Source organism: Charadrius vociferus, unplaced genomic scaffold (assembly GCF_000708025.1).
Source record: "Charadrius vociferus isolate BGI_N301 unplaced genomic scaffold, ASM70802v2 scaffold136, whole genome shotgun sequence".
NCBI lineage: Eukaryota > Metazoa > Chordata > Aves > Charadriiformes > Charadriidae > Charadrius > Charadrius vociferus.
In genome coordinates this window covers 1,943,195-1,954,831 of record NW_009648960.1, presented here as the reverse complement: position 1 = coordinate 1,954,831, position 11,637 = coordinate 1,943,195, and the positions used below count along the sequence as shown (strand labels likewise).

The 11,637-nt window shown below is 44.8% G+C and overlaps 1 protein-coding gene across 1 annotated transcript in view; it reads left to right on the top strand.

The window, feature by feature from the left end:
- VWC2L (von Willebrand factor C domain containing protein 2-like) overlaps nt 1–11,637 on the top strand; it is a 50,788-nt gene that overhangs the window by 19,180 nt on the left and 19,971 nt on the right. The window lies entirely within an intron of this gene.

The following is an 11,637-nucleotide window of genomic DNA, read 5'->3' as shown; positions in this document are numbered from 1 at the left end:
AATTGAAGTCAGATTCAGCAATACTTTCAAGAAAGGTTTTGGGCTGACTGAAAGTACCTCTTTGGAAAATACATCTGTTTCCAAGAAGGTCTTCCCAGTCTCGTACCACAGCCCATACCCACATATGTCTCTGGAAAAGCACCTCTCTCCTAATGTAGGTATGAAGACAGATTAAGAGTTGAGCTAGCTTCACATAAACCTCTTCATGGCTTTCTTAACATATAAGAAATGGCTGCTTAGACTCATCTTCTCGTGTTTGGAATTCACTAACCATATATATTTCCTCTTACATGCCTCCCCGCTGCTGCATAAGAGTAATGGTTGATTTTGGATCTAAATGAAAATGTTTACAAAGAAATAACATTTTCAACACATTTTCTGCTCTTTAAGACAGAGAAAAGGCAAACAGTTGGAAATGCAAAATATTCTTACTAAAGGAATTGGCAAAATCAAGACCAGTCTGGAAAATTCTACCAAAAATGCTACTTGAAATCCTGAGATTTACATTAAACCATGATTTTTACTCAAAAATACTTTACAAAGTTTTCATTTAGAGTTTTATGTTTCTGCTGAAAAGCAGAAAATGTTCATAGGAAATTTCATTGGTTTGTTGTTGTAGATGATGATCTTCAGAGAAAAGGTATGTTAACCAGCTCTGTCCACCACCTTTGCATATAGCCAACTGCGCTTGTGTATGAGGTTTCCCATCTCACTCAGCAAGACTGATGTCTTGGGTTGATGACTGGGAGGGTTAACAGTGGCCATGGTCGTTCCTGTCACTGTAGCTCTGACTCATTTACACCCGAACAAATGCTGCTGGTGTGTGTTTGGCCTCTGTGTTCCCATCGCGTATAGGGTACCACACCAAATCCCCCTCATTTATGGTGGCAGCGCTCGACGATTCCTTCCCATCTGTTTCACATCACACAAATCCAAACTGAGCATCGCTCAGCCTTTCCAGGAGTGCAGACTCAAAGGTGGCTTCACACAGGTCCAGGATCTGCTAGATTTCCCTACCAACCCTTCACCACCATGACCATTTCCCCCAATAACCAGGCTCCCCCACTTTGGGGGTTGGTGGCTTTCTGTGTTGCAGTCCCCAGCATCCATGGTGACCAGGAGTGGGCAGCATCTTTGTTCCAAAAAGAGGCAGGGTGCCTAGAAAGCCAAGGAGGAAAGGGAAAGAAGCAGCTCCTACTGATGGGAGCAAGGACAGGAGGAAAGAAGGAATATCAGCCACTTGCTAAAGCAGCTCCAGCGCACAGCGTAGTGACTGGATCCTCAACTAGAAGCCAGGAGGCTTGCTGTGTGGTTTTGCCAAATTTCTCCACTACTCTCTTCACTCATCTGTTGGAGATAAATAGGTTTCAGAGAACTTTGTTAGGCAGGGAAGTATTTCTCACCATTCTCTTAAGAGCAGCCTACGCGTCTCTGGGGCCAGGGAGACGGGGGCATGCAGCATGGCTCTGAACCAGTGGTGGATGAAGGGGAGAGGCAGCACGGTGGTGTGGCTGTTCCTTGGGATCGAGGAGCATACCTGCATGGGGGGTACTGTGGAGGGGAGCTGAACCCCTCCTTGCATCCCAGCCTGGCCGTAGGGGTGAGATGTGGGACTGGCCCCAGCTGGCAGGGCTTTCTGCTTCTGCTGCTGCAGCCAGCACTGACTGGCTCATAGCTGTCCGAATGCCTGTAATTTTGACATCCTTCACAAATGAAATGAAATAATTCACAAAGCGATAGAAATAAGTAGGCGCCAAGGTAGTCTCTCTTGTCACAGGGAATTTGATGAGCAAATTCTGTTATTGGTCTTGGACATGGCTCCGAGTGTGGTGCACACCCTTCACCTCCCTCTTGCATTATGGGAACTTCATGTGAAAGAGTAACAGACATTGCTGTGTTTCTTCCTTCTCTGAATCCCTCTGACACATCCTAATGAATGAGGATCGCAATGCTTTAAGCTGTCTGTTCATCTTGAGACCAAGATTTTATCTTTTGTCTCTCCACGGCAGCCGGTCAATTAAAGCTCCGTTCCACAAATGCATGAAGATAACACAAGCCGACAGACCCACTTAAATGACTGAACTTTTTTTTCCACCCCCCCCCCCGGCTTTTTTTTAATTTATTTGTTTTTTTCCTTCCATCCAGTAGCTTTTTCTTTCTACCAAAGTGGTGAAGACAGTTACAGTGCCATGTTTCAGTGTGATGAAAAGATTTGAGCTTAGTCTCAGTCCCTGTGGTCATCATTTTAGACTGGCAAACAGAAGAGCTCAAGGGATACAGCTGTTGGGGGGAGGAGACTGTTAATCCCCAGAAAAACATGTAGTGCAAATCCTCATTTCAAAAGCTGCTCCTTAAAATTTTGGTAAGGAAGATTCTTGGTTTGGGTTAAAACACAGCCCTGCATCATTTGGTGAACTCTGCTAGCAATGTGGCTTGCCTGCTTGTTTAGCTGTTGCTGCCATTAATGGGAGAATAATTTCCTCTCCATACATTCAGATAGACTTTCATGCCTTTCTTAATTATGTCTTGCCAAGGGCAAAAGTGCTGTGAAGCAGTGAGGTTAATGTAAAAATCTGTTGATTCTAACATACCCGACCTGAAGATTCATAAAAAGCCAATATCAATTTCCCTCCCTCTACCATCATTTAAGAGCAGTCTGAACAAGTGGCTTTGGAGATTTATTCCTTATTGTCAAAAGAAATAGAATTGCTATCTTGTGCTTCGCTAAATGCTGGCTGTGCTGGGCAAGGGATACCGCATTACATGCGGAGCAGGCGGAGTTCACTGGGAGGCTAAAATTTGGAAGTGAGGGAGGGAGAGGACATTTTATCCTTTGTGTCCTATCGTTCAATTTGTCAGAGTTGGTTTTAAGGGTGATGGCTCCAGGTGCTGCACAGCATTTCTGTCGTGGAGATGAAAGGTCACTGAATTTCACGTTTCCTGGTAGTGACAGACTGCAGAATTATGGCCCCGAGTTGTTATTTCTAGTCATTGTGACTTCTCCAGACAGAAGTGTGTCAGCTGTTGTTAACTCTCTCTTTGCGGGGTCTAAAACTTGCCTATCACTGTTAAAATCAAGCTTATGGCTGCCATCATATGTGCTATCCCTCCTTACCTCAGGTTCTCTTGCAGTTCAGTGAGAACATCCATCCGCTCTGCTTACACTGAAGCCTTTCCAAGCAAAAATCCTCTACGAGGTCCTCATCCTCCTGTGTCCAGGGCTGTAGATATGCCTGTGTGGTGTTACTCATCCCTCCCCTGGCTCTTCTCACCTGACCATGAACTCTTCATTTCCTAACCTCTGCTTGTCCCTCCCTGTAAATCCATCTACTGCTGCAGGCTAAGCCTCATTATTGGTGGGACATGTGGTTTTTAAAGCCCTTCCTTATGCATTGCTGCGAGGTTGCTCTTTATGTTTCCTTCAACCCTTTGGACATGGTCTGGCAAGGATGCAGGATGCAGGGAGGGGGGAGTTCCCCAGTGTGTCATCATTCGCATCTCTTAATCTGGTTTAATCTGTGATCCGGATTAAATGATTTCCTCTTCTTTGCCAACTTGGAACAACTCTCACCTACTGCTGTGTGCAAAGGGAGAAATTCATTGCGTTTCATTGCGTGCTGTTTGTTCAGAGCCAAAACCACCCATTCCCAACGTGCCCTTTCAGGCAGGGGGGGTGAGGAGATGTGCTCCAGCAGGGAGTCCCCAGGTGGCCTTGGAGGTCCTTCCTCCAATGCCATGCTGAGTTAGCAACACGCTGAGCTTTGCTCAGTGCTCTAAGGGGGCTCAGCTTCATGCCACTTGTGCATCTGTCCCGCTTGCTGCTCCGTGGAAGAAAAAACAGATGCAATTTCAAATTAGCAGCCTTGCAGCTGGTCAGGGAAAGGCTGGAGGTAAGTGGAGGGAAGGAAAGGGCAGCACAGGGTTCCCAGCGACCTGTGGTCTCCTGATTTTTCAAAGTGCTCCTTCAAAATGGTATCAAAAAATAATCTCTACATTAGCAAAAATTCATCATCATGGGGGATTTTATGGCACAGCTGTGTCAGGGAAATTAATTTAAGAATTCCAGCAAATGCCACGATAGAATTGTTAAACTTCTCCTCTCTAAAGTGTGAAATTCTTTTCAGAGCATTTCAAAGGCGCCTTCACCCATTTACACATGCATTAACGCAATTGCTAAAATAGACTTTGCCTTGGCCCTTCCATTTTCTTGAGGGATGAACAGAATAAGCATTATAAATTTCTGGTTTGGGGTCTGGTTTTGCTTTTAATTTAATTTTTGTTGCCACCAATCCCCAACAAAAGGATTTGTTACCCAACAGGACAGATAAAAGCTAACGCGTCCACAATGAAATACTTCCCAGCAAGTGTGCTTACTCACGTTAGCGTGGGCTTCTGGAGACATTCGTGATGAAATACTGGGCAGCAGGAAGACGTTTTGTAGACAATCTGTCACTGAGTCTTTAATTAAAGTTTTAAATTATCACAGTTGATACAGATTTCAAAGTAAAGATTCTGATCCTGCCCTCCACACACAAGTAAAAGATCCCTTTGACCTTCAACAGATTTTACCTTGGTAAAATAGCATGTATTCAGGCAAGGCTCTTATGGGTATTTATTGTTATATGCTGTAAATATTAATAATTCCATACAAATGTCTTCATCTTTGAGGACATGAGCACAAAAGTGAGTAAATAATAATTTATTTCCATGCATATAAAGCCACATTTTACGTAAGCTTCTCTCTTAATTTACTGAGAATATAAACTTGCTGCTCATTATTTCTCCATCCAAGTTAATTTGAAATAAGCATTCTGCACCCCAGCCTGTTCCTTCTGTAACACAGTGTGTTTTGCGCAGAAAGCCCCGGGGGATTTTCCCAGCTCACCGAAGCCGAGGGCAGCCTTTCCTTTAGCAAACAAATCTGCTTTACCTGTGTCCCTATGTGCATTTTGCATGCCACTGTGTAGAACAACACCCGGGAGCTGACCTTTGAGGCTGCCTTTTCCTAGCAAGTGGTATGTAGAAATGCCTTTTTTCTTAGTGGGAGATTTTTTGAAGTCCCCGAGGGCCAAAGGGGTGCCCCTTTGGAAAAGCTCCATTGTGGACAACAGTGGGAGTTGGTGCCAGGCCGTGGGTAGGCAGCTCCCAGGCCGGGCTGTTCCTGTCCTGCCCAGCCATATGCCAGGTGAAAGTTGGTTCAGGAACTGCATTTACTTTCATAAATTAAGCAGGGTTAATACTGATTACCACTTGAGTGGGTAGAGCTCCCAGGAAGATCTAAGTGCCACAGAAAGTGATGTCGGTGATGCAGTCAATGACCAGGGCTCTTCCTTCTGAATCAGTGAGACAACCAAATCAATGTCCAGGTATTGCCTTAGAGGAGCAATGCGATGTGTTTATTTTGCAAAACCCTTTGGAATATTGGGGGACAAAAGGCTCCATATGAATGTAAATTATTTAGGTGAAGGTAATGGATGAACAGTGCAAGTTGTTAACCACTATTGACAAAAAGAACTTCTCCATGTGGTCTCTATTGTTCCAAATTATCAGCTATCTTGAAAAGTGCCAAGATTTTAATATCAAATAATCCAATGCCTGGATATTAAGTTACCTGTGCTTTATTGCATAAATATAACTTGTTATTTATCTGCAAGATGTCGATCGCTGAATCTCCAGGTCATAGTTTTTGGAAAGCATCTGCTTCTAAGATGACCAGTGACAAAAAAATCAATGAAGTGTGGAAAAAAATGACTAAAAGTTTGAGGAAAAAAAGGAAGGTTTTGGGGTGAGGATGTTTTGTCTGCCATTTGATTATATACAACTGTTGCAGGATAAAGATGACACAGAAAATGTGGCAAGAGGACAAGAGAAGACTTCATATTCATTTACTTTATGGAAAGCAGTAGTTTGGAGCCATGGGGAAATTCCTTTAGAAAAAACAACTAAATAAAATTCCTCTTCTAATTTATTTCAGGAATTCCTGAAATGGCCAGATTTTAAGATTGCAGTTAAAACCCCTTCAGTCAAAGTCTATGCAATATGCTGATTGTGCAGATGCAAGTTGAATGTGACCAGCCAAGAAGACGTACCCCCCACGCTGGACTTTGCTGGACTCCACGACCCTCTTCTTAGGTCCCGGAGACAGAAGCTGGTAGCATAGCATAGCCACATCACCCTTCGTTTTTGATGGATGAAATATTCCTGGCAGCCAGCCAGCTTTTTGGGTACTCAGTTGACCCCACCACCACCCCCACCCCATTCAGATGGCAGGCTGAGGGGGTCATGGGAAAGACCTGCTGCTCTTCGGGCAGTGCTCGCCCAGCACATGGGGGCTGGTGGTTGTTTCACAGCCAACTCCTTAGCACTGCTGTGCTGATGCAGAGATGCCACCCTAAATCAGGAGTCATCTTCCATTTTTACAGAGCCTGTGGGAGCTGCCTTAACATTGCGATGACAGAGCCCAGTGCACCGAGGCTTCGTGGCCAGCTATGAAAATCAATGATTTTGGAAGGCTGAATGCAAAAGAAAATTCCTGAGACTACAGATGATGCATTTTTGATTGTTGGCTAACGTTCTTTGTGTTTACCAGCAGGAGTGTAAACTGTGGTGCCCTATTAGCTCAATTAAAGGAGTGATTTGATTACCAACAGAGGGGAAAAAAAGATTGATTTAAAAACTGGTAGAAGATCAGGACTGAAAACAAGGTGGCATATTTGGGCCAGGCAGTCACCAACCTAACAAAATACTTTGTACTTGCTTTACTGTTCCTTGAAAAAGAAGTCACTTCACTGAAATTGGTTTTCAGTGGAGCTTGTTCACCTCCATGACTTCGGGCCAAGTGGTTAAAGACACGTAGATGCTGAACTTGCTGATGAAAGTTAGGTACGTAAGCATCTATCAAGAACTAGCCCCTCCGTTGCTTTTGGAAATCTCACGCAGGTGGGTTATCCAGATGCTTAAATGCTCTGCTGACTCAAGACTGTAACCTGCTCCCTGTGGACACAGCTGTTGGAAGAGCTGTTTAATAACAGTGAAAAGCTTTGGAAAGGTGTACAGAGGTTAAACCTTCCAAAATTAGCCATCTTGGAGCTGGATAGCATCAGGGAGAGCCGAGTTGAATCTTCCACCTCCTGAAGTTTAGAAGAAGAAGAGACTAAAAGAGACGAGGGAGAGGAAAAGCCTTTAAACAACAAAAAAGACATGGACTGAACAGCGCTTAATGTGATTAACTCTATCACACAGCTCAGTGCTCACACAAAGTGGTTGCTGCTGGACTGTGCAGTGTCAGAGTGACAGGGATGCTGCTGGGAAAAGCCTGATTCGAAGAGTGCTGCAGTAGGGCTCCAGCAGGACAGCAGCCCCTTTTGACCTGACATGTTCATCTGCACGCTTACAGGTGCTTCCTGAGCATTTGTGTTCTCTTCCTCTGCCCAGGAAGCAAGAAAAGGATAATTCACATATTAAACAGGCAGGAGAAGACTCTGCTGGACAGTGGAAGTCCAGACAGGAGATGAAAGCTGCTATCGTGAATTTGTACCCCCAGTCTGAACCATATTGCTATGCTTCCACGCCAGCAGAGTTCAAAATGAATGTCTAGAGGCACCCTAAAGAGAAAGGTTGGGGAGGATTGTGAGATGTCATTTGTTGGATGGGACTTGCTCCAAAGCTCTCACTAAGCGGACACAGCTCACAGAGGTGTGGGAAACACGCTACTGCATTGCTCTTTAAACTCAGAAATATTTATGAAGAAGCATCTGCTCACCGGTGATTTTTTCCCCTTGGGAAAATGTTGCTGTAATTTGTGTGCACAAGCCTATGGCAGTGGTAGTTCAGGTTAGCTCTATCATTGTGAGAGTATATTGTAGAGGAGGGGGTGGGTTTGGGTGTTTTTTTGGGGGGAAGGTTCCTAGATTCGGGTTGGGTAACCAAGTTCCTTTTGCAGAACACAAGCAGCCTGGGCAGTACTGCAGTTAAAGCAGGCACGGTGATGGTGTTCCCCACCTGATCAGATTCTTGGTGTAACTTAAAAGACCAGAAGTGACATTATTATCCAATGACATTGCTGTAAACCATTTTGCTGCAAGAGAAGCCTAAAGCCAAATCCTGAGTCTGTGTCACTTGGTGTAATGCCAGCAGCATTGTTTTACTGTGATTTACTCCAGCTGCGGATCGGACCTGCAAGAACTAATATCTCTGGATGACTCACAGGCAAATTGCAGGAGGCTGGGGTGTTTTGCATGGCCAGGCTTTCTAAAAGGATTAGAGATGGGTTTGCTTTTGCTGCTCTAGAAGGTTGGGATTATTAAGCATATCTGTATGAGAAGAGTGGCAGACACTGTCTTCATGTATTTCTAATTTAATGAATGTTTAATGCTTCTTTTATTGGAGCCTACATATATGTAGAGTAGAGGACTTTAACAAGGGGTTGACTTATGTCGAATAATTGATGTTTGAGCTGCTCCTTTTACATGAAATGCAGACTTTACAGAGCAAAGAGACTGTAATGAAAATATGAATTAAAGATTAGAGCTAAGCAAGTCTGAGAAAACTTAGAATTAAAAAAGGCACTTAGAAGTTTTCTCCTCCTGCTTCCTTTCCTTCCTTCTGCCTTTTCTACATCTCCATCCTCTTTGCTTTTTTGGTAGGGTCCTGCATTTCAGCTGCAGCCTTCTGTCTCTTCTACACCTACGCACCTCTGCGAAGGAAATCAGTGCAGTAATCTCATTCTGGGTATTACTCTATGTTTGCACATCATCCTAGCCTGTTACACTTGCCAACTCACCAATCAGTTCAGCTGGAGAGACTAAAAAGTATTTTTAAGGTGTGTTTTTCTTCATCTCTATCCCTGATTTGCTGATGGAGCACATCTCCTGGGCAAAATGAAAATAAGCGCAAGTTTTGTGAAACTGTTTGCCAGAGGGACCCACAATTTGTTGCAGCACGTCCAGGTGAGGGTGAAAGAGGATAGTGATGCTGCTGTGTGACAGTGGTTGAGCTATGCTGCCTGGAGAAGGTTCCTGTAGGACGGGCTTGAGGCTGGTACAGTGTCAAGACTGCCATCAGATATTGCCCATTCCTATTGTCCAGAGATTCTCTTCTGCCCATAAACATCAGCATCCATTTCCTTCCACGCCCTTGGCCCACCCCTCTCCCTCTCAGTTAGCTGTCTCCATGCTCTGACTTTCCACAGGTGGTTTCAACTCTCTGTGCTGGTCTACAAGCTCAGTGCCAAAGCATTGCTCCTGCAGCATGAGGCTTTTCTCGCCTCAATTCCTGCAGCACAGGCTGCAAAGAGCTTGGCTGGTTGGGGGTAATTTCTTGCTTTCTGTGTTTGTGTTTAGAAAACCCTTCTGCAATGTTGATCTGATTTCATACCTGAGACTGAAGTGCTTAGGCTCGGTCATCAGCAAATAAAAGCCCAGTGGAAAAGAGGAGAATGTTGCTTTCTTTGCTTTGGCTGGTTGGGTTGGTGTGGTTTGGTTCCTTGCACCTCTAGCCATATTGGTACAGCTAAATAAAGGAGGGGTGGGCAGAGCACTCACCCATGGATCCCTTTGTAACAGGTGGTACATCTAAGTCGCAGCAGTCAGCCAGCACTGTTTTAGCATGCTCTGTGTGCTCCATTGCCCAGCCATATCTTCACTCCAGCCCCAAGGCCTGTACAGCACCCTGGATGCTAAGGGACCAGCACCTCGCTCGGCCGCAGGGCCCACCCTCCTGCTAGCTCAAGCAGGCCAAAGAAATGTACACAAACCAATTATGTCTTAGGGTGAATAGGGCACCCCCTGGGGTCTGGAGGAGGTCCAAGGAGAAGTGCTGGGTGGTGTGGATGTGGCCAGTCTTTGCCACATGGCATTAGAGCCACCGGAGAGTCTCATGCCCTGTTTTGTTTAGCAGTATGGGCGCGCTCTCTGAGTCCCTCCACAAAGAAAGCTGCCACTGCACTCTTACCCCTTAACATTTTTGTCTTTGGCACTAAGCCACCAGGAGGCTTCATGTGTAGAGACTTCAGAGCTCACACCTGAAATAGGGACTGGGGAGGAGAGAGGACAGGGAGTGCAGTGATGCATCCCAGGTGATACAGTAGGTCGTTAGCAAAGGCAGTGACGGTCCCATGGTCCTCTTAACTCCCGTGTCCTGAGGACATACTGCTTTTCTGCTGGACTGAAGGAACCCGTCCTTTCATGGGTAGGTATGTACTAGGTGGGTCTCATTGCAAAACATGGTCACTCTTAGCAACCCTGTATAGGCCTGCCTGTATTCCTTATCATTTCTTTTTGTACACGAGTTCCTGAAACTTAAAACTGTAAAATTCAGCATTTGCTCGTAGTAGAAACTAAAAAAATCAGGCTAAACCCCCTTCAGAACAGCATGGAAAACACCACAGACTGTCAGTCCTATCTAACAAACAGAGTTCCAGTGAAATCTACCCTGTCTGCAACGCGCTCAGGATGTGTGTGATCTAATTGTATATATGATTTAACCTTATTCTTGTATAAAAGATGTCAACTGCAAGTTAGATTTCATCTCCTAGGAAGGTGGAAAGGCAATCAAAGCTCCCCTTAGGTATCCCAGAGCCCCTACACCCTCATCACATGTGCTCTACAGCATGTGAGCAGTATTATATTTCTTGTGCGTGGAGGCTCCCCAGGTTTATTCTTTTCAGGTAAACACTAGGATGTATGTATTCTACTTGTACCCATTTCTGAAATCATAATTGCCACAAGGAATTCAGTAAGTAGTTTTAAGAAAAAAATCTAGATATGGACCAGTCCACAACTGATGTAAACTGGTATAACTCATTTTACATCAACTAAGACACATTTTTGTCACAGTTAAAAGTGTTTTGTGCCAGGTAGTGTTGGTAGGGACGCTCATGTTTGTTAGAATAAATGGAGCAGGAGCTGATGTACCAAAAAGAAAAGTACTGCTGTCCTGCACAGGGGTCTGTTGAGAGAAATGGGTCTGTGTGAAGATGAGCACACAAAGTTCTTCCCGACCTTTCAGAGCTCAGACTTTTTTCACTGCAGCCAGTTGAGTGTATTTGAAGATGGGAATGTGTCGGTCAGAAAATGCTGACTCACTGATATGTCCCCGGGAAAAAGGCCAATTACAGCAAACTCGCTGTTTGTACGTTAAAAAAGGTCAGGGAAAAAACCTTGAAATGATCAGATGTCCCATTTTAATGCTTTCAAAATGAACTGACTCAAATCTGGGAGGGTGGAAGGAGTGACATGGTTTTGGATGTAGATCTTTTTTTTATAATTTGGAACATTTCAAATAGGGAAGACAGAAGTGAAGGGGCTTCTTGTGCAATGAATTATTTCAGACAACCTGCTCTGATTTTTATTAAAACCAAAAAGTTCTTGCAACTTTGACTTGCTCTCCCCATTTGAGTGGGAGAGGAAAACAGAAATAGTTCCGACTGAGATGTCCTTCCCTCTCAGCTCTCACCCTCGCCTGGATAATTAGTCAGGTCCAGGATGGGATTGAAATACTCCTCTGGGGTGAGATGCCTTTGGGGCCACCACCTTTCACGCCTGACTGGAGAGGGCTGCTGGCATCCGGCGCTTCTTGGGAAACACTCTGCATCTTGCGGGATCAGGCCCGCAGGCTTTGCTGTTTGCAAAATAGCAC